This window comes from Podarcis gaigeae (assembly GCF_964106915.1).
Source record: "Podarcis gaigeae genome assembly, chromosome: 13".
Taxonomy (NCBI): Eukaryota; Metazoa; Chordata; class Lepidosauria; order Squamata; family Lacertidae; genus Podarcis; species Podarcis gaigeae.
This window is the reverse complement of record NC_139689.1, coordinates 10485855-10512369: the sequence shown is the minus strand read 5'-3', so window position 1 is coordinate 10512369 and position 26515 is coordinate 10485855. Positions and strand designations below refer to the sequence as shown.

At 42.4% G+C, this 26515-nt stretch overlaps 1 gene segment (V, D, J or C); it reads left to right on the top strand.

Moving 5' to 3' along the window:
• The window catches only part of LOC310828907 (T cell receptor alpha chain MC.7.G5-like), a 136458-nt gene extending 110908 nt beyond the window's left edge, over positions 1-25550 (top strand). The window contains exons 4-7 of the C gene segment in view: positions 21319-21594; positions 22402-22449; positions 23145-23252; positions 25155-25550.
• The last annotated feature ends 965 nt before the right edge of the window (positions 25551-26515 follow it).

Below are 26515 nucleotides of genomic sequence, written 5' to 3'. Positions count from 1 at the left end.
ATAGTTCCCAGGATTCTCCATGTCTGGCATAATGGTGCTTTAAATCTATGTCAGGGATGTGACCATGGGAAGAACCCCTTCTTGGGTTTTCACCCTCAGGCACCCAAAAATCTTGAACCACCAAAGTTGAAACTTGAAGCTGTTAGCAAGTGGAAATGGATAAATCTCTCCATTTTTATTTCTTTCTCTTTCTTCCAATCTCAAAAATCCTGTCCTCCACATTTCTAAATCAGTTTGATTCCTCCTGAAAATTCATCAGCATTTAAGTGCAAATTTCTCCTTACACAGTTTATACGTATTTTTGTCTAATAAACACATTTTTGCCAATCATATTTTCCCTAATATTTATATTTTCCCTAATATAATGCATTTTGTGTGTTGTTTTCATTACTATATGCAGCTTTGTGCAAACTTTATGCAAACTTAGCCTAGCATATGCATTTTTGCATATATTACTTGACAGGAGAACTGGAATGCAAAATTTGGAGAGAAGTGTGAATTTTGAAGGATGGAAGTGTTTTGCTTTACATGGTGCTTTAGAAAGTGCAAATCATGAAACACACCTTTAAATGTGAATTGCATTGAATTTATCCCTTATCCCTGAATATAAGAAGGACTGGGAAGTTATAGATCTCTTTGTATTTTAGTGCAAAACTACATAATTCACACTTATTGAATTTCCATAAGGCTTTTTTTTAAAAAAATCATGAATTGATGCAGACATGTAAAGAGGTAAAGTTAAGATTGCGAAAATTAGAAACTAGTAGAAACTAAAATTGACATCGCATTGTTGGCGTTTTACCCGCTATGCACCTCTGTCGCTCCTCCCACTTTTGCTTTGGTCCCACCCACTTTATGCCTCTGGCCTCACCCACCACTGGCCTGGAAAGTTGCCCATCAGGGAATGTGGTCCTCGGGCTGAAAACATGGATAGTTGATATACAGGTGAATGTTTTTGAGAGAGGAGGTAGTCCCCGAGTGTCCTAGACACACCTGCTGGGTTTTTGTTATGGCCTGTATGACTGTGAATAGTGGAGGCTCCAATTACAAAATCACTTTTGGAAAAGGAACAAGATTGGTTGTGGAGCCAAGTAAGTCATTTTCAATCTACGAAAAGCATGAGTGTGTATTTTATATGTGCTCAGTATGCCCTCCAGCCAACAGAAATTTCATTTCAAAAGATACATTCTGGATCAGACTGAAAGTTCCATCTAATCCAGGGTTGGAGGACCTGTGGCCATCAAGATATCATTGGACTCCAGCCTTCATCATCCCCAACCAGATGGCTACTGGCCTGGGTGATGGGAGCTGTAGTTCGACAACATCTAAATGGCTGCAGACCCCCCACTCCTGCAAAATGAGACCTCCAAGGATGATAGAGAGCTCCCTGCTTCCACCTGCAAAGGTGCTTTCCCCAGAATGCTCCTTCTGTTTCTGCTTCCTCCATGGAAATTGAGTGCTTCAGGGATGGGACGTGCTAAATGCTAACTTGCCACTTCTGTGGAAATTAGAGAAGGGCTGTAGCTCAGTTGTAGAGCATCTGCTTTGCATGCAGAAGGTCCCAGGTTCAATCCTCAGCACCTCTGGGAAGGAATTGGCACCTTCTGAAAGCCTGGAGAGCCATTGTCAATCAGTGTAGTCAATCAAGTGTTGTACTATATCTTCCATCATCCCTCATTGTTGGCCATCCTGGTTGGGACTACTGGAAACTGGAGTCCAGTAATGTTTGTAGAGATACATTCCCCATCTCTGGTGTGGATAATTCTGAGCTAGATGGATCAATACTGGAATAAGGTAGCTCCTGCATTTCTAAGAGTGTGGGCAATGTGTTCTATAGTCTCTCTGTTGTCTAATTGACACCAGAGCAGTAGATGTCAAGAGTCTTTGAATTGTGATCTGCTCCCTATCAAATCCCACCAGAAATGCTGGCTGTGTGGTGTCTTTTCACTACAGCAAGTGTGAGGAACCTTTGACCCTCCATAGGTTGCTGAACTACAGCTCCCATCTTCTCTGGCCATTGGCCATGCTTGGTGGGGCTGACAGAAGTTGTAATTCGGCAAAATTTGTGGGCCAAAGATTCCCCATGCCTGCACTGCAGCACAGTCAGCCTCCTGGTAGATCTTTTTTGTGACAGAACATGCTACTTTGGTTTCCAGCAAGAGCAAGACATACCTGCTGGGTTTTTGCTATGGCTAATCTTACTGTGTGAATACCGGGAACTTCAAGCTGGTTTTCGGGAAAGGAACAAGATTAGTGGTGGAGCCAAGTAAGTAATGTAAGCTTCTTTCTAGAAGTAGATTATACAGGTAGCCTGGTTGGATCCATTAAGGTTGCAGTTCTAACCATACTTCCTGGAGGGTACACCCCACTGAATTCAATGGGACTTACTTCTGAGTCGTCATGTTTGGGATTGTGCTGTTAGCCAAATATTCTGTTTCTGGCTCCACAGCTTACAGAAATTACTTGAAGGTTCCCTTGTCGTCTGCCCCTAGGGGAAATCATTTTCACTCCTCGTCAAATTGAATCCCTTCCTATGGGTTGGAGATTTTTCATCTCTATCTTTAAGGGATTTTACAACATGGATACCTCTCACCCCATACACCTCCTTAGATTCAAACTTCACATAATGTTCTCCTTTTATGTGGTCCAGAGGGAAACTTACATGATTTTGGATATGTGACCTTACCTGATTTACAATTTTCAAAACAATATGTGAACCAAAACTTCGTTCATAATTGAAAATTCTCTGAATTCTCTACACAGGTCATTCTGATTTATTTATTTATTTTAAAAAAGACTTTTATTTCTAAAGAGCTGTCAGCTTTTCCAGATGCTTCTGTGCCTGTACTCTCAATAGAAGTTAGAGTCTGGGGAACATTAACAGTCAATATCAGGAAATGCAAGGGTGGGGAACCTGTGCCACCCTAGACAATGTTCGACTACAGTTCCTATCACCCCCAACCATTGGCTATGCTGGCTGGGCTTGATGGGAATTGTAGTCCGAAAAAGGATGTGGAGGGCACTGGTTTTCCATCCCTATCCTAGGCTATCCCCTTCAGTTCTTGGTTTTGTGTGCTCCTTGAGCCTGGGCAGTTTTTGTCAAAGCAGGAAACATTGTGGGTATGGCGGTGGCAGCACGAAGGTAACCTTTGGAAAGGGGACTAAACTGGTTGTGACACCAAGTAAGTTTTAGCCTTTAATTCATTTCATTTTCTGACTGTGAGCGATCGGGATCGCCTTCCCTAACTAAAGACAACCAATTAAACTTGGTCTGATATATAATACAGGGCTAGTCCATAGAACAGCTTCCTCCAAACTTGAACTCTGCAGGCGCTTTGGACTACAACTCCCATCAACCTCAGCCAGCACAGCCAATCATCAGGGATGATGGGAGTTGTAGTCTACTGTCATATGCGAGACACCAGATATCCCATGATCGCTGCCCTATATTATCCCTTATCACCTTCTCCTCTTAAGTCTGCCCCTGGGTCACTTTTTGTCAAGGCAGGAAACACTGTGGCTATATCAGTGGATCCTGGAAAGTAGCTTTTGGAAGTGGAACCCGACTGGTGGTGACACCAAGTAAGTTTCAGCTCTTAATCCCTTTTGTTTTGGATGGATGGCGATTGGGAATACTATTCCCTGCACAAATGCAACATGCAAAACTTTGACTTATACAATCGTATGCAAGTTGAACTCAGAAATGCAGCATCAATCCCCAGAGCAGCAGTCTCTAACCATGTGTCCTCCAGGTGTCATTGGACTACAACTCCCATCAGACCACACACCATGTCTAAGGGTCAAGGATGATGGGAGTTGTAGTCCAACATCATCTGCAGAGCCACAGGTCTCCCCACTCCTTGTTCTCAAGGTTTTTGAGTGACATTGAATCACTGTGGGGAAACAATGCAAACAAGGTGGTCTTTGGTAAAGGGACCGTCCTGAAAGTGAATCCCAGTAAGTATCATGGTTCATATTATTTGTTCATGATATCAAATCCAGAGTGTGGTGTCGGTGTCGGTGAGAGTTACTAACAGTTAAGGGCAGCTGCAGATGAGTCAGTGATAACAACAACAACAAACCTATGGTTACGTGAAACATACTCAGTAGACACACAAGACGTAAGTGCCTGTACTTTTGAATAAATAAGGTATACTATTCATTATATCGAATTGTAGATTTCAACGGAAGTCTCATAAAGTTCAATGAAAAAAGCAGAAGACCCAGTGGATCAATACATTCTCTAGTCAGTTCATGCATAAGGTCCATACATGTATAAGTGTCTATTCCACCTGCCTGTTCATAGAGTCCAATAATCCACATGAAGGGTTGTTACAGTTCCATAGAATCCTTTCACAGATTCAAAGACAAGGATTTCCAGAATATTAGCCTTGTTTCGCCATCCTAGGCTTCAACCACTGCTATGCTATAAGATCCACTATCCTGTAATATTGCCTGTTCTACCGATGTGGAACTGTAACAACCCTTTACATGTGGAACTTTATGAGACTTCTGTTGAAATCTACAATTTGATACAATGAATAGTATACCTTATTTATTCAAATGTACAGCTGGCTAGGTCTTGTGTGTTTACTCATGAATCAGTGATGGCTGTGAATTTTCTAGAAGCAAAGACTACTGGGGGAAGGAAAGCCTTTTCTGCCTACTGCCCTGCACTGCCATTTTGAAAATACTAGACTTTAACATTGGCCATGAGAATGTAAGAATTGTTTTATTGCAGGGTGGGGAAGCTGTGACCATGCAGATGTTTCTGGGCTCCCCACCCCCCACCCCGACCACGCAACACCCCAAAAAGTGTTGATCCATAGATCCATAGATTTCCTAACCTTTTGCCCTTGCGACAGTTGTTGTCGGACTACAACTCCCATGAGACCTAGCTGCCATGCCCAAGGGTCAAGGGAGATGGGAGTTGTAGTCCAACACCATCTGGAAAGACATAGGCTCCCTGTCCCTCTTCTAGAGGTTTTTGAGAGACTTTGAATCACTGTGGGAATACAGTGGAGACAAGGTGATCTTTGGCAAAGGGACTAAGCTGAAGGTCAATCCCAGTAAGTATCATGTTGTTGTTTAGTCATTTAGTCGTGTCCGACTCTTCGTGACCCCATGGACCAGAGCACGCCAGGCACTCCTGTCCTCCACTGCCTCCCACAGTTTGGTCAAACTCATGTTGGTAGCTTCGAGAACACTGTCCAACCATCTCGTCCTCTCTCGTCCCCTTCTCCTTGTGCCCTCAATCTTTCCCAGCATCAGGGGTTTTCCCAGGGAGTTTTCTCTTCTCATGAGGTGGCCAAAGTCTTGGAGCCTCAGCTTCAGGATCTGTCCTTCCAGTTAGTACTCAGGGCTGATTTCCTTCAGAATGGATAGGTTTGATCTTCTTGCAGTCATAGTTCATTTTATTTGTGGATGATTCCCTGTGTGGAACATGTGTGACTATGAGTTAAGGGTATCTGCAGATGACCCAGTGGTCCCCATGTTGTTGTTTTAGCAACAAATCTTGTCAAGGAAAGGGAATCCTGTCCAGCCCAACACACTATTGTGTCATCTTGAATATGCTAGTATTTATTAACACTTACCCTGGCCATGAGTACGTCAGAATTGTTTTATTGCAAGGGTGCGGAGCACGTCTCCCTCCAGATATTGCTCCCATCCTCTCTGACCATTGGTCATGCTGCCTGAGGCTTATGGGAGATGGAATCCAACCACATTGAGGGAGGGGCACAGGGCGTAATCGAGAGGGGTTAATTCCCAAGGAGAAGCGGATAGAAGAAGAAGAAATCTCATATAGAGGAATTCCACCATTCCATTATTGAAAAGAAGCAAGGAAAGCTCTCTCCCTAGAACTCAGCCTTGGAGTTGAAGTGCATAGGATCAGAGGAAGATTTATAGGAGCACAACCAGTTGGGTCACAATGGCCACTGCAGGGGATACCACAACTATTATTTAGAATGGAGTGCAAGAGTCGGGGGGCACCAAATTTTAGTATCGCACAGGGTGCCACTGAAATTTGAGACCCCAAGGTCCACCACAGATAGGATGGTATCTAACAACCAAAGAGCATTGCAAGTCCATCCCTACACTATTGATGGGGAATCTGCGACTCCCCCCATATGTTGTTGGGCTCCAGTTCCCCTTAGCCCCAGTCAGCATTGTCAGTGGCAAGGGGTCGTGGTTGTAGTCAGGCAATATCTGCAGGACACCAGAGACCCTTCTTGTCATAGATTATCCCCATCCTCTGTGTGTTCCTTCTGCCTGGGTATTTTTTGTCAAGAGAGGAAACACTGTGGGTCTTCCAGTAGTAACTGGAAAGTAACCTTTGGAAGTGGGACAAGACTGGTTGTGACACCAAGTAAGTTTCCATGTTTAATTCCTTCCATTTTGCATGTGTAATGGACCAGATTACCGCCATCCTTCCCCAAACCAAAGGCAGCCCTCCCCCCCAACCTAGTCTTTAGGTTGAGCCTAGGGGGGCAACCAGGAACACAGTGCTAGTCCCTAGAGCAGCTCCCTCCAACCTTGACTACAACTCCCATCAGCCTCAGCCAACCCAATTGTAGTCCCAATATAATTTGGAGGACATCAGCTGCCTCATATCGCCTGCCTTATAATATCTGTTAGCACGTTCAACTCTTAACTTTGTGTGTTTCTTGTGACTGAGCCATATTCGTCAATGGAGGAAACACTCTGGGTGTTCAGTGGGTCCTTCAAAGTAATCTGTGGAAGTGGGACTAGACTGGTGGTGACACCAAGTTAGTTATAGTTCTTAATCTCTTAAATTCTGGGTGTATGGCAGTTTGGGTTACACCTCCTCATCCAAGTGCAACACCAGAACCTAGTCCTATATTGCCATAAATAGGTTGAGATTGGGGGGGGGGGGAGAGACCAGGAATACTGTGTTGGTTCACACAGCAGCTATGCCTAACTAGCCTTGTGCGCTCCAGAGGTTCCTGGACTACAACTCCCAGTCACCATGTCCCATGTCATGGCTGATGGGAGTTGTAGTCCAACACGATCCGGAAAGACACATGTTCCCTGTCCCTCTTCTAGAGGTTTTTGTGAGACATTGAATCACTGTGGGAATGCAGCTGGAAATAAGGTGATATTTGGAAAAGGAACTATCCTGAAGGTGAACCCCAGTAAGTATTAAGGCTCATTTAATTTGTGTTTGATGTCAAACCCAATGGGGGGAAATGTGTGTGACCAGCAGTCTCCATGTGTGACCAACCGTGAAAAGGCAATAATTGTTTTATTTGGCGCTGGAACAGAATCACATAGTATGGGTATCTGCCAATCAGAAAGTGTTGTAAGTCCATCCCTATACCAGAGATGGGGAATTTGTGGTTCTTCAAATCATTTTGGATTCCAGCTCACATCAGCCCCTGTCAGCATGGCCAATAGCCAGGGGTGATGAAGGTTGCAGTTCAGCCATAGCTAGAGGACACCAGGTTCTCCTCCCTGTCCTGTGCTACCCTTTCTCATGTCCAGCTCTTTTTAAAAAAATAATATTTATTCAAAGTTTAAGAGTTACAAAAAGAAAAAAGAGAAATACAAAATACATGAAAAAAATAATACGGCAACAACAACAACAACAACAAAAAAGATACACTCACTTAAAAAAAGAAAAAGAACAGATTAAACCTTTACATAACTTTCTTCTGTTACTTATTTCCTTGACCTCCTCACACCTCCAGTTGTTGTATTCTAGTTCAAATCGTTATTTCAGCAAATCCTTTCAACCTTATTTCCATTTAAGTAATTTAATTTAATGTATTATAGTTTAATGTTCTCTCTTTCATCAATTTCAACTCATTTTTACTTAATCCTTTATATCATTTCTACCAAAACCACATAATTTTCTTTTTCCAACATCTTTCTAACAGTCCTTAATTTTACAATATTTTTGAAGATATATTTTAAATTTTTTCCAATCTTCTTCCACCGACTCTTCTCCTTGGTCCCGGATTCTGCCAGCAGCTCTTTGCTCTGTGTGCTCTTTGTGCATGGACAATTTTTGTCAAGGCAGGGAACACTGTGGGTCTTCCACTAGTTATGGAAAAGTGACCTTTGGAAGTGGAACAAGACTGGTTGTGACACCAAGTAAGTTTCAAGCCTTAATTTCTTCCATGTGCGACAAATCAGAATACCTTCCCCCTTCTCCAAATAAATGCAACCTCCAAAACGTGGTCCAGGGTGAGGGAAGCGACCAGGAACACAACATTAGTCTGTGGAGCATCTTTGTTGAACCTTGCATCCTCCAATTGCTTTGGACCATGACTCCCATCAGCATCATCGAGCATCTGATGATAGAAGATGTGGTCCAGTCTAGGAGACACCAGGTTCACCATCCCTGCCCTATACTATCTCTGAGCACATTCAGCTCTGTACACTCTTTGTGTCTGGACAATTTTTATCAAGGCAGGAAGCACTGTGTGTCTACTACTGGTAACTGGAAAGTAATCTTTGGCAGTGGAACTAGGCTAATTGTGACACCAGGTAAATTTAAACCCTTATTTAGTTTCATTTTGTGAGTGAGTGTGACAGATCAGAATACCCCCCTCTTCCTCATCCAAATGCAACCCTCTAAATTTGAAATTGTGTTGCCCAGTGCTATTTTTCTAGAAAAAGAGGTGCTGGAACTCACCATGAACACCTCCCTCATTCTCTTAGAATGGCAATGGTGCCCACTTGAGAGCTGCTGGAACTTTTGGTGAGTTCCACCTTGTCAAGTTGAGCTTCACAGAGCAAACAAGAAGGCAGTCTTTAGCAGCTTTCTCTAACCTTTTTTTTTTTTTTTGCCTTTCAGGGGCTTTTGTAGTCCAACAGCTCAACCCAGCATGGCCAATGGTCAGGGATGATGGGAGTTGCAGCTGAAAGCTTTGTGAATTCCCTCAAACCATTAACATACCTTTGGAGTCCCATGCTGGACTCTCTTGCCTTTGAAACATACATATATTTACAAAGTTCCAGCACCACAGATAATGTAGGTATTGGCTACCAGCCAGCATTTAAGCAATCATCCTGTTGCCTAAAGCTAGCCCTCAAGATGTTGCAGGGCTCCAAGTCTTACATTGCCATAAATAGGTTGAGATTAGGGGAGGGGGGGACCAGAAATACTGTGTTGAATCACACAGCAGCTATGCCTAACTAACCTTGTGTGCTCCAGGGGTTCCTGGACTACAACTCCCATTAGCCCCAGTCACCATGTCCCATGGTCATGGCTGATGGGAGTTGTAGTCCAACACGATCCGGAAAGACACATGTTCCCTGTCCCTCTTCTAGAGGTTTTTGTGAGACATTGAATCACTGTGGGAATGCAGCTGGAAATAAGGTGATATTTGGAAAAGGAACTATCCTGAAGGTGAACCCCAGTAAGTATTAAGGCTCATTTAATTTGTGTTTGATGTCAAACCCAATGGGGGGAAATGTGTGTGACCAGCAGTCTCCATGTGTGACCAACCGTGAAAAGGCAATAATTGTTTTATTTGGCGCTGGAACAGAATCACATAGTATGGGTATCTGCCAATCAGAAAGTGTTGTAAGTCCATCCCTATACCAGAGATGGGGAATTTGTGGTTCTTCAAATCATTTTGGATTCCAACTCACATCAGCCCCTGTCAGCATGGCTAATAGCCAGGGGTGGGTGATGGTTGCAGTCCAGCCATATCTAGGGGACACCAGGTTCTCCTCCCTGTCCTATGCTACCCTTTCTCATGTCCAGCTCTTTGCTCTGTGTGCTCTTTGTGCATGGACAATTTTTGTCAAGGCAGGAAACATTGTGGGTCTTCCACTGGTTATGGAAAAGTGACCTTTGGAAGTGGAACAAGACTGGTTGTGACACCAAGTAAGTTTCAAGCCTTAATTCCTTCTATGTGCAACAGATCAGAATACCTTCCTCCTTCTCCAAACAAATGCAACCCCTAAAACTTGGTCCGGGGTGAGGGGAGCGACCAGGAACGCAGTATTAGTCTGTTTTATTTGGCTCTGGAACAGAATCACATAGCACAGGTATCTGACAATCAGAAAATGTTGTAAGTCCATTGCTATATCCCTCCCATCAGCACCAGCCAGCTGACTCTGCTATTTAGCTTGAGGTGGGGAAGCTGCTAATCTTGCTGGACTTTGATTCCTATCACCCTGACCTTTGGACACACCGGCTGAAGAAGGTGGGAGTTGGGAATCCAACACCATTTGGAGGGCTGTGGGTTTCTCACCCCTGCTCAGACCTTGAGAGAGTTGTGCTTTGCTCAACTTTGGACTTTGGGGTCTCAAATTTCTCTGCTTTGGTTCAAATTGGTTGGTGTAAGTATGAATAAAAGTCCATTCATTTGACTTGTAGCTGCTGGGATGGACAAGGTAGGATAGATTATTCTAACCAAGCCTTACCTATCTCTTACATTCTGCCCACCCCCTCCCCATTTTTTTTACTACCCCAATGGATTGAATGTGCAATCCTAACTCCATTTACTTAGGGGTAAGCTATTTTTTCCACACACACACACACCCACCCACACACACCGCTGCACCATAATGCATGCCAATGAACTCTCAGACAGCCACCATTTTGTAGAGATGTGTCTCACAGTGCTGAAAATGTTGGTTGGAAAAATATATTTGGAAGTGGGACCAAGCTTGTGATTATTCCTGGTGAGTTGACATTGCTGTTTACAGTGGCATTTAAAGAAACTGGATTTGTGCGTTTTTATGGGAATATTTTTCATGATTTGTTCCGTATTGAAATTTTCTGATTATACCAATACATCGTCCCTACTCTGTTTATCTTTGTGAGATAATTCTTGATTCTTTATACAACCGAATTGAGAACATTCTTTCTTTTTCTTAAAAAGAAACCAAAAAACTGGTTTGAAGTCACATTTAATTTCAATTGATGATTATGCTATCCAATGGTAGAGTAGACCCATTGAAATAAATGGATTTACTCTATGGCTAAAATATTACACTGCTTGCTTGTATTTACCACTTTATTAGGTGCTTTGCCCTCCAGATATTCCTGAACTGCTGCTGCCATAACACCCAGCAAGCATGGCCAATGGATGATGGGAGTTGTAGTTTAGCAGCAGCTGAATGCACAAAGGTTCCTCACCCCAGCCCACAGAACAAAGAGTTTAGCCACTATTTTGTAAAGGTGCATCTCACAGTGTTTACAACTGCTAGTGGGGTTGGGAAACCCACATTTGGAAGTGGGACCAGACTAGTAGTACTTTGTGGTAAGCAGACACTTTTTGCATTTTCTCATGTTCATTTTCTCATAGTAATCATGGTACACCATTATTTACCCCAGTGGATGTGTTATTTGCCTCAATAGCATGACATAGTCCAATCTACCCATTGGATGGAGGCATCTAATATCCATGAGTGATGAGCCAATGTCAACCATACTCGGTGATCACAGCCATGGACTTGTGTAACGTAACTACATTGATTTCAGTGGGTCTAGTCTGAGTATGACCCAAAGTTTGTTTGACCTAACTTCCAAATAGATATCTGAGTGCCTTGAAAAAGAAAAGCCGATGGGCAATCGGCTCTATATATGTTGTTATATTTCTGGTGCAAAGGACCAGGATAATGCCTAGGGCCCATAAGAAGGCCGCCATTTTGTAAAGGTACGTATCACAGTGCTAACACTGCTGGTGGATTTGGTAAACTTGCATTTGGAAGTGGGACCAAACTAGTAATACTCCCTGGTAAGATGACACTTCTTCTTTTTCACGTATTGTTATTTTTAAGGTATTCATGGTAGATCATTATCTGCCTTGGTATATTGCTTCCATATATTGCATGACATTATCACAAGCATTTTTTACAAATTGGGTGGAAGCATCTACTATCAGTGATATTCAATGTTAGTCATACTTAGAACACACCACCGGAAATCAATGGACTTTTGTAATTGAAGTGCATCGATTTCAGTGAGTCTACTCTGAGTTGACTATCACCCAATGTAAATTGGCATTCTCTTCTAGAGAAGGTATACAACTGCCTTGAAAGAAACAACACCTTTGAGATAAAAAGAACTGGACTTTGGGATGGATAATCGACAGTATATTTGTCTTACAGATAGGTTGCCGTGTTGGTCTGCCATAGTCAAAACAAAAAATTCCTTCCAGTAGCACCTTAAAGACCAACTAAGTATATTTAAAGACCAACTAAGTATATTTGTCTGTTATATCATATCTCTGACTGCTAGGTGCCAGTTCTGTGTCTGGGGGGTTGTAATTTGAAAATAGTGACCTACTGAGGGGAGACTGAGAGGAGATATGATAGCCATCTTCAAATATCTGAAGGGCTGTCACATGGAAGATGGAGCAAACTTGTTTTCTCCTGCTCTGGAAGATAGGACTCAAACCAATGGTTTCAAGTTGCGGGAAAGGAGATTCTGACTAGACAGAAAAACCTTCTGACAGTAAGATCTGTTTGACAGTGGAACAGTCTCCCTCAATAGGTTGTGGACTCTCCATCCTTGGAAGGTCATCTGTCATGGATGCTTTTTGAAGTTATTTCCTTCTGAAACATGACTAGATATTCACAACCACCACCGTGTAGCACCAACAAAGCAGGCAACACGATGCATTAAAGTCTTACAAGTCCACCATTTTGTAGAGGTACATGTTATGGTGTTAATAGTGGATGGGGAAAATTCATATTTGGCAGTGGGACCATGCTTGCAATTGTTCCTGGTAAGCTGGCATTTCTGTTGCTGCCGCTGTTTAAGAACACTTGACTGTAATGTAAAAAACTTTTTTAAAAATAAATATATATTCATTTATTCCTTAACACAGTAGAGCAGAAAACTGGATTTTCTGGTCACACTGTGTTCTAAGTGGCTCTTCATTTTTCATCCTTGAGGGATCCAAAGTGAAACCTGGGTTTTTGTTATACATGACGTCACTGTGTATATGGAGGAGCTGGCACCAAATTATTATTTGGAGCGGGGACCAAACTGATTGTTAAACCAAGTAAGTCAAATACGGGAAACAATCTAGTTGGCAGGTGAGCCATTTTGGCCCAAATCTTGGAAATGCACTAGATACATATTAATGACCACTTACCAGAACAAGATAGATTTTCTTTAGCTTGTATTGACCTTTCACTCTCCAGGGGAAAATGTGCCCAGCATAATATTTTAAGTTTGTGGCAATAATTTATTTCACATATGTGGATTTGATAGCTTAGCATATGTACAAATGTGACCTGCACCCACAAAAATGTAAAAGCTGTGTACTTATACCTGAATGGTGGTATACAATATTTTTCTTATATGGAGGTTTCCACTATGTAGCAAAAATGGAAATGATCTCATATGAAAACAATCTCAAATAACCTAATCAATCTAGATCAAGAACTAACTGCAACTCCCATCATTCCTCACCATTGGCCATACTAGCTAAGGTTGATGGGAGATGGAATCCAGCATCTGGAGGATCACATATTCCCTATCCCTGACCTAGATTCCTTAGGTCATTTGAGATCTACTTCATATGTGCCATTTTATGCTTTGTTGTTGTTTAGTCGTTTAGTTGTGTCCAACTCTTCATGACCCCATGGACCAGAGCACACCAGGCACTCCTATCTTCCACTGCCTCCCACAGTTTGGTCAGACTCATGTTTGTGGCTTTGAGAACACTGTCCAACCATCTCGTCCTCTGTCGTCCCCTTCTCCTTGTGCCCTCCATCTTTCCCGACATCAGGGTCTTTTCCAGGGAGTCTTCTCTTCTCATGAGGTGGCCAAAGTATTGGAGCCTCAGCTTCACAATCTGTCCTTCCAGTGAGCACTCAGGGCTGATTTCCTTAAGAATGGATAGATTTGATCTTCTTGCAGTCCATGGGACTCTCAAGAGTCTCTTTCAGCACCATAATTCAAAAGCATCAATTCTTCGGTGATCAGCCTTCTTTATGGTCATTTTATGCTACATGGGGACAACTGCTGTTAACTCTCTAGGTTACCTTAGGTGGATGCCTGGATCTGCCCCATATCTGGAATATGAGCATAATGTTCCTGACCTAACTTGTAAAAATATAGACTACACAGATTGCTGCTGTGAACATGCAGGCTACAATGTATGTAAGTTTTGCAGAAGGCAAATTTAGCAGGTAGCACTACCTGTTCCAACATGGTGTAAAGGTGTGTATCATAGTGTTAACAGTGGTGGATGGAATAAACCCATATTTGGAAGTGGGACAAAACTTGTAATTCTGCCTAGTAAGTGAACTTCTTTATATATTTTTCCTTCTTCGTGTTTTTAAGCAATATTGGTATGATAGATCAGGGCTTTCCATGCTTGAGTCTCCAGCCATTTCTGGACTACAACTCCCATAATCCCTGACCACTGGTCCTCCTAGCTAGGGATGGTGGGAGTTGTAGTCCAAAAACAGAAGACAACCCAAGTTTGGAAACTCTGTGATTGATAGATAGCTCAGCTGATCAATCAATTAATAGAATTGAGAGGAGCACAAAAGTTACCTTTTACTTCTGTCTTGATTCTTTCCATAGCACTGTCAATTGGGACTTTCTAATTTCAATTTATGGTTACATTAATTTCCAGAGGACTCTGTTCTTGTAGGCTGTGAGATTTCTATGCATTGTTATAGGTTCAGGGATGGAGAACCTGTGGCCCTCTAGCTGTTGGTCCCATCACCCCTGACCATTGCCCATGCTGGCTGGGTTTGATGGGAGCTGGAGTCCATCATTATTTGGAGGACCGTAGATTCCCCTTTCCTGGGTTGGATATATGTTAATTCAATTAAACCTTTGGGCAACAGGAACTGACTAACTCATTCATGTCCTCCTTATCACCTTCCAGAAGGGACCTAACTGGTGTCAGTTTGCAATCATAATGTTGAGGTAAATGCACAATTAGTCCTATGTCTATTCTGAGGAGGACAACACTATTTAGTCTAAAGATGGCAAGGTTGAAAATCTGGATTCAACCCTCATACATTTCACTTGTAGAGCAAACAAGTTTTTTCTTTTATAGAAATGGTCTATTGTTTTTCTTTCTAAAACACGACTACATTTTCATATTTCCCTCCATGCAATAATAACCAAATGGGCAACTAGACTGATACATGTCAAGTCTCACAGAGCCACCATTTTGTAGAGACGTGTCTTACAGTGTTAACAATGTTGGTTGGTCTCAGATATTTGGAAGTGGGACCAAACTTGTTGTTATACCGGGTAAGTTAGCATTTCTGCCTATATTGGCATTATGGGAAACTTGGGTGTTCATTTTATGTACTTTTGTGGGGAATTTCTTGATTTGTTCTATAAAGCTCAGTCCTCTTTTTAGGGAGCCAGTATTTACTGTGAGTGTAACCCAGCTAGATATAACCTCTCTGAGACTAATAAGGAGTGGATAGCATAATGTCTTTCTTGTCACTTGTAATTGACCACTGTTGGGAGGAAGAATGCTAGCAGACCATTGCTGCCATATAAGATTGCAATGCTTATGCTCCTGTGTTCTTTACCACAACTACCATCATCAACACCATTCAATTCTCACATTAGGAAACTACTCAAATGGTGGTCACAGACAAAATTCACGTCTTTGCATTTATTTAAAGACGTGTATTTATAAGAAGAGCAGTGACCTATGAAGGTAATACAGTTACAGTGGTACCTCGGGTTACATACGCTTCAGGTTACATACGCTTCAGGTTACAGACTCCGCTAACCCACAAATAGTACCTTGGGTTAAGAAGTTTGCTTCAGGATGAGAACAGAAATTGTGCTCCGGTGGCGCGGCGGCAGCAGGAGGCCCCGTTAGCTAAAATGGTGCTTCAGGTTAAGAAAAGTTTCAGGTTAAGAACGGACCTCCGGAATGAATTAAGTACTTAATCCAAGGTACCACTGTATATTTGGGAGAGAGACAAGATTGTCAGTGGGGCATGGTGAGCAAATAACATTATTTGCTTATTTTGGCCAAGATCCCAAAGGCTACTGTATGTACTCCCAAAGGCTTTGGGTTCACCCTTTTGGATTTCCGTTTTCTCTTATTCATCTTAGAACAGTAGGCCTTATCACAAAGAAGTTGTGAAACTCTTCTGAAAACTAGTTTTTGTTGGGTGGGAAGTAAGGAGTGTGGATGAAAACAAGCAAAAAACCCATATCCAAACCACTCATTGTTCTATTCTTTGGATCTCAGACTATTGATGCTTTTTTAGACTGCTTAGAGCATCAGGTAGTATAAAATTAAACCAGGTTAGTCTCACGCAAGGAGACATGTACTGATCCATCCAACCATGTATTCTGTAGATTTGTTGATTTTTACGTTACCCAGGAGTCTCAAACCACTTGTCAATCAAAATATTTACAAGAGACTCAAAAGTGGACTTTTCATTCTGAAATATTACTTTTTTTAGTGGGAAAAGTCCCCACATGGTTCTAATAGCATGCCATCCAACAGGCTGAACCATGGCACACGTCAGCTTCCACAGAACCACCATTTTGTACAGACATGTCTCACAGTGATAATACTGCTGGATTTAAATTCATATTGGGAGGTGGTACCAGACTTGTAGTTACCCCTGGTAAGTTGACACTTCTGTTTGTGCTGGTTTTGAGGGAACATGGAGAATGGTGTGAAAATGTCTGTTATTTTTCTCCCCACCCTCCATGCGCACGATTTTAATGCATTCTATAGTTCTGCCATCTCTTGGGTGGGAAGTTGTGATGTCATTTTCCGACCACACAGGCTCCAAAATCTTTTCTAAGCATTGGTCTGGTCCATTCATTCTGGTCCAGTCCACCATCTATTTATTAGAATTTTCAGTTAGCCCAAAGCTCTGATTGGCTTGCAGTGAGTAAACTCTCATGCCCCCTTACTACTGGATTTGGTACCTCTTAGTTCCTTTGAACACTGAGTATAGTTAGCATTGTATGGGTTTCGTCTACCACCTTGAGAGAGCATTCACACACTCATGCAGAAGAAGGCTCTTGATGTCTACTAGCCACGATGGCTATATTCTGCCTCCACAACTGGAAGCACCTGCTGGAAAATTCCATTTTCTGGAAACCAAAAGAGGTTGGAGCTTGGATCCTCCTGCTTGTGGGTTTCCCACAGGTATCTAATTGGCTACTTTGAAAAGAGGAAGTTGGACTAGATGGGTCACTGAACTGATCCAACGGGCTCTTCTTATGTTTTTTAGACTCTCTCAAAATGCTTCAAACGTTCAGAGATGCCCACCAAAATCCATAGGCAGCTCAAAGATAAGCAAACAGGATTAATTTAAAATACTGCATATGTATATATTTATTTATGGACCATTGGCCGTAGATTACGATAACTGTGTTAATAATAAATGGTGATAATAGATGGTGATGAATGACAACAGCAACATTGATGATGATTACATTGGTGGTGTCGACTGAGATTCAAAGAGCTAATGTAGCTACCCCAAGCCATTGACGGCAATGTACCTTGCCCACCTGCCCTGTTGATCCACAGAGAGATTGGGTGCACATTCAGCCCAACAGAGTTTCACCCAACACAGTTTAGCCAACTCATATCCGGACTGTTCCAGCCACCCATTGAGGCAAACCCTGGGGGCAGGACAGGGAGAGAAGAACATGGTTAACTGTATTTACAATGCTGTCAGAGTACACACATTGAAATGAATGGGCATGACTAACTTAGATCCATTTAATTTCAGTGTACCTACTTTGACAAGAACTTAGTTGGATACATCCTTATGCTCTTTTGACTTCACCCCAAATGTAAAGGTGGGAGGGGTTGGAGGTCCATATTACAGCATCTGCCTTGCATGCAAAATGCCCCCTGTTCAATTCCAACTGTGTCTTTAAGTAGGGCTGTCCTGCCTGAAATCCTGGAAACCAAGCAAACCCCTGTGTTGCACAGAGAATGTCAACAATCTCTAGGTAACACGATGACCGTGTACATACGCAATAGACAATCTTTATAGAATTCCTTCAAACCATAACAAGTACAAAGTGAAATCTTTAGTCTCAAAGTCTCTGAAAATCTTTAAATGAAGCGAGGTACCAGACTTTGTATGATGAAAGACAAGCTGTGGAGCTTTGTGTATTCAGCAAATATGATGTCCAACACTGAACAGTGATTCCGGATGTTGACTACTGTTTCATAGAATTCTTTGTCAGCTTGGTAGGAGGATATAGAATTGCTTCATAAACTGAAAATAAAATTTCACAACCTGAAAATATAATTTTACAGATGATGTAAAATCGTCTGTAAAATTTTATTTTCAATTTATGAAGCAATTCTATATCCTTTTTGCTGAATACACAAAGCTTCAGAGCTTGCCTTTCATCCTACAAAGTCTGGTACCTTGCTTCATTTAAAGATTTTCAGAGACTTTGAGACTAAAGATTTCATTTTGTACTTATTATGGTTTGAAGGAATTCTATAAAGATTGTCTATTGCGTATGTACATGGTCATCGTGTTGCCTAGACGTTGCTGAAATCCTGGGAAGGCGTAGCAAGTTAGCATCAGCCTTACTGAGCTAGCTGGGCCATTGGCCTCCCTTGGTTTGAGTTAGCTTCCTGTGCTCCCATGACATTCCCTATTATGTCAAGATGTGTTTTTGTCGTACCCTAACCCACTGGGTGACTTATGGAGGAACTGCTAACAAATTGTTGTTTGGAGGTGGGACTCAACTGAGTGTTAAACCAAGTAAGTCAAATATTGGAAACATTCAAATGGGGATGGAGCCATAGCTCAGTGGTAGAGCATTTGCTTTGCATGCAGAACGTCCCTGGTTCAATCCCCTTCATCTCCAGGTAGGGTTGGAAGAGACTCTGGCCTGAAATCCTGGATAACCTGTTCCTAGTCAGTGCAGACAGTACTGAGTTTGATGGACGAAAGGTCTGACTCAGACTTGTCCAGGAAAATACCTTTTTAAACATCTATTTACACCAATAAATATTAGGTAAAAATAGGTCAGTTAAAACAGAAACATATTTTGGTTTATATAACATCACAGTGAAATAATCTCATGTGTACAGTATGTACATTACAGAATGTACAGTAATTGTTGTTAGAGCTTTTCTAGAATATCCTGAATCTAGGAATCTGCTGCCCTAAATGCAAATTATTGTCTTGATCCCACACACCTTTTGTGGAACTTCCGTTCATTTCAGTAGGAGTTATTTTCATAAAAAGTTTTTGGGATTAGGGTGCAAATTTAATGTTAGAGTGCTGAATTGATTTTAGAATGAATTGATTTTAGAATGTATTTAAATTAATTGATTGTGATTTTTTGTAAACTGTGTTACATTTACTGTTTTTAGCTGCTCTGAGCCCGGCTTCAGCCGGGGAGGGCGGTATATAAATAAAATTTTATTATTATTATTAAGGTAGCTTTCTGCGAGTATGTCAGGGTGTATGTGTGTGTGTGTGTGTGTGTGTGTGTGTGTGAGAGAGAGAGAGAGAGAGAGAGAGAGAGAGAGAGAGAGAACGGGAGAAATAATATGCTCTGGAATAGAAGAAGAAGAAGAGTTTGGATTTGATATCCCGCCTTTCACTCCCTTCAAGGAGTCTCAAAGCAGCTAACATTCTCCTTTCCCTTCCTCCCCCACAACAAACACTCTGTGAGGTGAGTGGGGCTGAGAGACTTCAAGAAGTGTGACTGGCCCAAGGTCACCCAGCAGTTGCATGTGGAGGAGTGGGGACGCGAACCCGGTTCCCCAGATTACGAGACTACCGCTCTTAACCACTACACCACACTGGTGTTGTGTTTGGATCCAGTTATTCTTCGCTGTGCAAGAGGCATATGCAGAATTAAGTATATTTGAATGAGAAGGGGGAATCATAGAGTTGGAAGGGACCAAAATGGTCATCAAGTTCAACCTCCTGAAATGCAGGAACCCAAGTGATGGGATGTCCGGGTGTAGGGCGGTATATAAATTCAATAAATAAATAAAATGGCTTATGCAAAAATTTCCAAGCCCCAGCATCCACATGGAATTCTGGACCTTGCCTGTTCAGTACCATCCAGTTCACCATTACACATATTTTAAGCTTTATTGTAGTTATTGGTGGGATTAGTCGTTGCTCGTCGGCTGCTGACCCTGGACTTGCTCTATAGCAGGGTTGTGGAACCTGTGGATATGCCTTCATTTACTCACTGAACTGTAGAGAAGAGCTGTGGGTTGCTTCTCAGGTTGTGCCGTCATCCTCATAGCGAAAAAACAGCCCACAGCGAGGTGTGAGCTTTGTGGGCGCTTCTGGGAAATGGTTCCTGAGAGCTGGAGGAGTGTGCTCTCAGTTGCACTGAGTGAGAGCTCGGTGGAGCAGACGGGGTCCTTCGGTGCAAACGTTTTGCCAGTTGCTCACTGCAGAACAATGCAAAACAAGCACCTGCTCACTTGGGGTTGTAGCTAATGGTAATTCTACTCAGAGCAAGCTGTTGCAACATACATTCCAAGATATGCTTATTGAGAAGAATGGCTAACACAAAAGCATTAATTCCATAAATTTATAGTGCTATGATACTATTATTCCTGCATTGCGAGGCTGGTGGGCTAGTTGGCCTTTGGGGTTCCTTGCAACTCTATGATTCATGATTCATCTTAAACAGTCATGGCTTCCCCCCACCCACCCAAAGTATTCTGGGAGCAGTAGTTTGTTGAAGGTGCTGAGAGGTCTTAGCAGACCCCCTATTCCCCTCACAGAGCTACAGTGAGTTGTTTAACCATCAGTGCCTTTTTCTGGAATGCTGGGTATTGTAGCTCTGCAAGGTGATCAGGGGATTCCTAGCAACTCTCTGCACTTTTACCAAACTACAGCTCCCAGAATCCTTTGGGGGAAGCCATGACAGTTTAAAGTGGCATCACTATAAGTGCATGGTGTGAACGTAGCCTAAGACTTAGTTGGATACAAACCTTTCTTCGGCTCGTTTATTCCAGGGATAAACGGAATCTCTCCAGAATCTCCAGCTCCCATAAGCCCACCACTGCCAGCATGGCCAATGCTCAGAGATGATGGAAGTCGGAGTGTGGCAATATCGGGAGGGGCAGAGATCCTCTGCTACTGATTTATTCTGATATTTTCTTTGACGATTATTGTTGAGTGGTGCATTTTTATATTCTGAGATGCCTTGAATGCCTTTTTCTTGAAGGACCGGTGAAAGAGGGAGGGGAGATCATATGTAATCAGAGTCAGATTTTTGTGGAATGGATGAATAATTTAATCCTGCCTCTCACCCACCCCTTTGCACATTATTAGTATGGCATTGACTTTCACAGCATATGTCAATTTCAGCTGCAGTTTCTAACTTCTGGTTATCCTTTGCTTCCCCCCATTCAGAGCTTGAGCCATCCGAGCCTTCCGTCTACAAACTACAGTCACCCAAGGAAGAAGACCGAGACATTTCTGCCTGCCTTATCACCGACTTTTTCCCCACACCCATCAGAGTGGGGGCTGATGGAATTGATGAACACGAGGTCAATGGCTCAATCGTCATAGTGAAAGAAAGTGGCAAGGAAACACCCAGCTACGGCGAAGTGATCTGGGGCAAAAGCAAAGAGGCTGATGGTTGTTATGCTGAGCAAAATAACAATAGATTCCCATCGGAGTCAGCAGGTAAAAAGCAGACTGTGTAAATGTTTGCAAGCCAATTGGACGATGATCTGAAAAGCTATATATTCTGCTTGGTCTTCAAAAAGTCTCAAGGCAGCTTAGCATTCAAAACGCTAAAAAGCAATGAGAAGACAACAGTGCCCACTGAAGCCACAGCTGTTGGTGTCTGTGCTAAGCCCCCATAACCACAACCCAAAATAGCCATCAAAACAAAGGTCACATAAAGAAGCATTCTTTAAAACACATTATTTCAACCCAGAATAATTCTGTAGTTTCTCAAGCATGCTGGACACTGTAGCTCAGTGAGGGGTGATCTGCAGTGTCCCAGGATTATTTTGGGGAAAGAATTGATTGATTATTTGTGTTTTAACTGTCCACAAAGGCGAACCGGCCAAAGCAGAACGGTGGTGTGAAAGCATTTTTAGAAACAGTAGTTTTCTTCTTACCAACCACCTAAAACAATTCAGCGAGGAGACACCACACCTGGCAAGTTGTGGTGTACAGGTTGGAAGCTGCAATAGCTTCGTCACCAGCCTTGCTTCCTGAGCTCAAGGGATCAGGAAATTCAATCCCATCCTTTTACCCCATATTTTGCTATATGCACGTTGCATGCCTGCATTGATGCTGCATAATGCTTTTCTTGCAACTTCTTTCTCTCCTTTCTTTCTCCAATCCCCCCCTTTCCTTGTAATTTTAAAACTTCACTAAAAATTATATAAAAAAAGAATAAAGGAAAGAGAATCAATGAAAACTGAAAATGTAATAATCCTTTATCATCATCATTAATTATCATTCCCATCATTGTTACAGAAGCTGCAACCACCTACTCAGAAAAGACAACAGGCGGTTTTGAGACAGGTACGTATGTGCAAAAAGGGATGTGCAACTTGACTGGGAACTGAATGAAAATCAAATCATAATCTTGCCCCCATGAGCAAGTAGGGTTGACAACCAGCCATTCTGGCTTAGCTGTCTTTAGATTAGTTGCCAGAATTTGACTAAAGCAGATCCAGTGAGAATACTAAAGGGAGGGTGTATTCTGCAACATGCCATTGGCGTAATAATAGCGCACTCTGGCCTAAAAAGAAAAGTAGGTTTGTTGCTTAAGAACGTAAGAAGAGCCCACCAAATCAGGCCAATGGCCCATCTAGTCCAGTATCCTTTTCGCCTAGTGATTGAAAAGTTGCCTGTGGGAAGCCAGCAAACAGGATTTGAGCACAGGAGCCTTCTCCCCTTCTGTAGTTTCCAGAAAATATTATTCAGAAGCATTTCTGCCTCCAACTGTGCAACAGGGTGTCGCCATCGTGGCTAGGAGCCCTCTCCTTCATGCATCTGAGCACGTTAATCCATTTTAACTGGGCCAACCTAAATATGCCAGTTTGTGGTTGAATCCCTCCCACAAAAATAGCGAGAGTCCAGAAGAGATCTCGTTGCTTTAAAAACAACAACACTCATCGTCCAAATTGTCCATGACAGTAGCTTGCAAACGACGCCTGTTCTTTTGTGACATTTATTCTCTCTTTCTCTCTTCCCCCATCCCTTGTTTTAATCAGACGAGAAGTTGAATCTCCTGTCCCTCACCGTGCTAGGACTGAGAGTCATTTTCCTCAAGTGTGTTGCCTTCAACCTGCTGTTCACCTTCCACGCTTGGTCTAGCTGAGGTAAGCAAGGAACAGACACACTTAAGAGTCCTGGCTGGGGCTGATGGGAGCTGTGGTCCAAAATGTATCTGGTCAGCGAAGGTTGTCTTTGGAGCTCTGGCTTTTTCCCTAATGTGATCTCCGTATCTCACAGTGATTCACAGTTCACCATCAGTTGGGCTGCTGCTCCAGTGGAACCATCACCACTCCTTATCCTTGCATTTTGGAACAGGAGTGAGGAACCTTTTTGGCCTGGAAGGTGGTGGCAGTTCTTAATCTCCCCACCCTACTCAGAAGACCCCACCACCACCTGACATCATGAAGATGTCAGCACCATGCCAAAGTTGACCTGCTGGAAGGGAGCGGTCAACAAGGAACATGCAGGCTTGAACTTTCCATTCACCAGCTGATGAGCAGAGGTGCCAATCCTGCTCTTTGCCGAGGTTTTGTTATGCCAGAGCATTCCCTACTGGGAACACACTGGGGAAGCTGTGCAAGGCAGGACTGATCCCCGCCCCCATCACCTAATGCCATCAGCTGATTGACAGGTGGGCGTGGTTTGGGGAAAGTGGTGTCACAGGGCAAACTGGCAGGTTGACCTGCAGAACGGAGGTCCTCTCCACCTCTGTTCTGATGAATGGGTACCAAGGTGTTAGCATAGAGGTACTTAGGGTTTGATTTTACATCCTCTTGGACTGGAGAACTGGATTAGTTATGGAAGCTTAATTGATAGAATTCACTGCCTAAGATGGGAAGATAGACAAATCCACAGAGGCTAAGAATTATCCTGAGGCTTTCAGTCCATGAAGGCCAGATGGGACCTTCAACCTGAGAACAGTAGGCCCCTGGATCCTGGATGGAGAGGGCTGATCTGTTCATGGGCTTCACAAAGGCATTTGGCTGGGCAATGTCACTTGCCGGGGGTGGGGGAGAAGAATGCTGGATTAAACAGACCCTCTAGATGTGGGACTACAGCTCCCATCATCCCTGACCATTGCTCATGATGGCTGGGATTGGTGAGAGTTGGATGAATGAGTTAAGGTGTTCGTTTATAGTATGGCATTTCTGTCGCTCTGCACTTGTCATAGTGTTTCATTGCTGGCCACATGATCTGGAAAGCTGTTTGTGGACAAATGCTGGCTCCCTCAGCCTGAAAAAATAAGATGCCCAATAGTCACCTTCGACTGGACTTAACCATCCAGGGGTCCTTTACCTTTTACTTTATATATTTAGATATATTTAGCAGGTGCAGGGAACTTGTGACCCTTCAGATGTTGCTGGACTACAACTCCCATCATCCTTGGCCATTGGGGATGCTACACAGGACTGATGGGAATTGTAGTCTCATCAACATCTGAAGGAACACAGGTTCTCCATCCTTGTCTGCTTCTGCAGGGCTCTGTTACTATGCAATTGCAAAAGTATCTAGGGGACCAGATTGCCTTCCCCACTCCCTGTAACAAATTCTCAGCTAATTCTCCCCTGGTCTCCTCGCTGGCCCAAATAGGACTAATTTAGCCAGCAGGCCCTGGTGATCATCTAATGTTTATTGGATGGATTTCCCCTCTAAACTGATTTTTTAATTCTGAATTTATTGTTATTCACATTTTATACTGTATTTTATGCTGGTTTTTCTTGCATCAATTAAGTGTTTTAAATTTGTTGCATCAATTAAGTGTTTTAAATTTGTTGTTAAATTTGTTGTTAGCTGCCCTGAGCCCAGTTTTCTGAACTGGGAAGGGCAGGGTATAAATAATTTATTATTATTATTATTATTATTATTATTATTATTATTATTATAGCCATAAACCCTATAGCTGAATGTATGTTTTATTGTCTTTGATGCTTGTAACTTTCTGCAACTGCCTATGCAATGGCTTCCAATTGAGATAATAACCAGGATTTCTCAATCTCTTCTTCCAGTTCAGAAATGGCAGAAACATGGGGAACATATCTGGTATATTGTGGAAGAACCCCTCAAAACAGAGACAGGTACAAAGTCATCGCCAGCACAGAGCATACATGAGGAATATCTGCAACTGCTTGGAAAGAACCACACCCTTGCATTCCTTGCACCTAGGGGTGCCGCCAGCTTTTATTCTGACAGGGGAAAAGCTTCAACTTCTGGATTTCTACTTTGTTTACAGCCGCTTAATGCTTATGAGCTCTGGGAGAGAGATAAAGTCGACAAATTAACATCCTGCTTCATTGTATTGCACTATCTTGTGAATATAATCGACACAAAGCATCCTGTATTGTTACAGGAAAGTGTATACGTTTAAATCCTCTATGCATGTTTGGTGCTTTGTGAATATGTGGTGGTTTTTCTCCCCCCCCCCCACCCCCCACTGATCCACAAAAGTGAAACGGTAGAATGCTTTGAAACCTCCAATGAAGGACAGCCCAGCACTTTCTGAGGGAGTCCGTTCTACTGTCAAACAACTCCTGCTGTCAGAAAGTTCTTGCTGCTACACGATAGACAAATAAGAAATTCAGAAATGACAGTAACATAGGCGTCAAATGTGTTGTTCTGAATTTTTATTCAGAAGTAGCTTCTAAGGAGAGTTCACATTTGTACTCAAGAGGGAAAAATGAGAGAGACTGGAAGGGCCAGAAGTTAAGACGATGCTGAAATATATCATACAATTATCCCTCGACTCTGTCTGCAACATCCTGTTTGCCCTCCTTGGAAACTGGATCTCATATTTTGCTAGTTGTTTCTTGCCTTCTCAATCCTTTTCTTTATTTTTACATACAATTTTTATTAAATTTTCTGTTTTACAATTTAAAATACTCATTTAATCATCCTTAAAATATCAATGACTTCCCTTCTTCTCTTTCCATGTTTCATTATACATATCATAGATCCCTGCATATTTTACAAAAATCAAACCATTCAGTATTCCATTATTACATCCATCAAAACTTATTTGCACTGTTGAATTTATCTTATTGCTGCCAACGTTTTCAAGTGTACACAATTTCCCCCATATATTCAATAAATGTTTTCCAATCCTCTTTAAACGTATGTTCTTCTTGTTCTCTTATTCTAAATGTTAAATCTGCAAGCTGCGCATATTCTGTCAACTTAAATTGCCATTCTTCTTTAGTTGGGACCTCGCTAGTTTTCCATTTTTGGACTAACAAAATACAGGCCGCACTAGTGGCATACATAAATAACCTTTTTTTTTTTTTGACAACTGGAAATATCATCTGAATTATCCCCAACAAAAAGGACTCTGTTTTTTGGGGGAAAGTACTTTTAAACTTTCCCCCCAGTTCAT